Source organism: Ptychodera flava, chromosome 4, assembly GCF_041260155.1.
Source record: "Ptychodera flava strain L36383 chromosome 4, AS_Pfla_20210202, whole genome shotgun sequence".
Classification (NCBI taxonomy): Eukaryota; Metazoa; Hemichordata; class Enteropneusta; family Ptychoderidae; genus Ptychodera; species Ptychodera flava.
The window spans coordinates 18,108,890-18,111,313 of record NC_091931.1 but is presented as its reverse complement, the minus strand read 5'-3'; positions in this window follow the sequence as shown (position 1 = coordinate 18,111,313).

The window sequence follows — 2,424 nt, the reverse complement described above, 5'->3', positions numbered from 1 at the left end:
TATTTGATTTTGTCTGTTTTATTGTACATGATTTATTATTTTTCTCTAACATTTTAATTGGTTCTCTACTTCAAATTCTGTCATACCTTCAGTCAAATACGGTGTAACAATAATAACGTTGGGCTTATAATTGTAAGTGAATGAATTCATTATCGCACTTGTGCTTGCCGCACATCTGGTACAGTAACATCCAATAAAATTAAAGCTGCAAGCAGCGTTGGCGGGGCCCAAGCGGTTAACATGGTTGAAATATCCTGCACTAATGATATTATATGCAACATTTGAGCTTCAAATAGTAGGATTTTGAACATCATCTAATAGTTACTTTACGTTTCACTTGAAATTTAATATTTTACGGAAAATCCAATATGGCGGCCAAACCACGTGACCGATCAAAACGCATTTCGCAAACTTAAAATCACATCACACTTAAGATGGTATATGAAAATTTCTGTCAAATCAGTGTTTGTTTGGGAGAAGAAGATTTTTAAAGATTAAATCACGATTTTCGAAAAATCCAATATGGCAGCCAAACCACGTGACCGATCCAAACGCCTTTTGCAAACTTGAAAGAGATCACACTTAAGATGTTACATGTCAAATTTCAGTTGAATCGGTGTGTTGGTTGTGGAGAAGAAAATTTTAAATATTAATTCATGATTTTCGTAAAATCCAATATGGCGGCCAAACCACATGACTGATCAAAACGCCTTTCGCAAATTTGAAAGCGATCGCACTTAAGATGTTACATGTCAAATTTCAGTTGAATCGGTGTGTTGGTTCTGGAGAAGAAGATTTTTAAAGATTAAATCACGATTTTCGCAAAAATCCAATATGGCGGCCAGACCACATGACCGATCAAAACGCCTTTCGCAAACTTGAAAGAGATCACACTTAAGATGTTACATGTCAAATTTCAGTCGAATCGGTGTGTTGGTTCTGGAGAAGAAGATTTTTAAAGATTATATTACGATTTTCGCAAAAATCCAATATGGCGGCCAGACCACGTGACCGATCAAAACGCCTTTCGCAAACTTGAAAGAGATCACACTTAAGATGTAACATGTGAAATTTCAGTCGTATCGGTGTGTTAGTTCTGGAGAAGAAGATTTTTAAAGATTAAATCACGATTTTCGCAAAAATCCAATATAGCGGCCAGACCACGTGACCAATCAAAACGCCTTTCGCAAACTTGAAAGAGATCACACTTAAGATGTTACATGTCAAATTTCAGTCGAATCAGTGTGTTGGTTCTGGAGAAGAAGATTTTTGAAGATTAAATCACGATTTTCTCAAAATCCAATATGGCGGCCAAACCACGTGACTGATCAAAACGCCTTTCGCAAACTTGAAAGAGATAACACTTAAGATGTTACATGTGAAATTTCAGTCGAATCGGTGTTTTGGTTCTGGAGAAGAAGATTTTTAAAGATTAAATGGGTATTTTTCAAAAATCCAATATGGCGGCCAAGGTCACGTGACCGCATGCGATTTTATTGGCAAATTCTGAAGACCTTAGGCCATGCTTGCTATACAAAAAATTTCAAATCGACTAGACCCTGGGTCTTCTGGAGAAGCCATTTTTAGGTTTTTGGAAAATCCAATATGGCCGCCAGGTCACGTGACCAATCGAAAATTGTATACCCAGGTGCACGAGATCTTATAGGTACCTATTAGCCCTGCAAGTTTCAGAAGTTTGCGGTAAGCGGTGTTTGAGTTCTAGGTCGCCAAAAAAAGAGCGGGAAGAACGAAAAGAAGAAGAATATTGAACTCCTATAAAACCAATAGGGGCCCAGCCGGTAGGCTTGGGCCCCTAATGAACTGACCATAGATGATTTTTGGTGAGGGGAGAAGGAATTATAGGGAAGATCAGGCCATTCGTTTTTACGTCCAGGGAATTTCAATATTGTATGAGCATCATACGATAGATTGCTGAGCACCTTTCAGCCAAAATTTATACCATATTTTGTGATGTGTGCAAATTTGTGAACAAAAACTAGTTTTTCTATTTTTTCCTTTTCCGATGACAATTCTGTGATAATTCCATAGGAATGACAAAAATACATTCATGAATGTACAGAATTTTTGAAAATTGTACATATAAACATATATATATATAAAGCTGATATTATAATCTTTTGCTTGATTTCACACACGAGTATTTGTTTTTTTGGTATTATATATGCATATCCACTGCTTCTGTTGGTTTCTAATGAAGTGAAAAGCACGGACAGACGAAATGACTCTTGTTTTAGGAGAGTGGCGAGATGACATGCCCCCTACCTGGTAGTATGAGATGATTTAGTAGGGGCAAGCAGATCAGCCGTTTGCTTAATGGAAATTTATTAGGTCTACATGATAGGTGAAAAGTTGATCGTTACGTACAGCTTGTTTTCAAGAGATTTCTCCTGAGATTTATAAGCC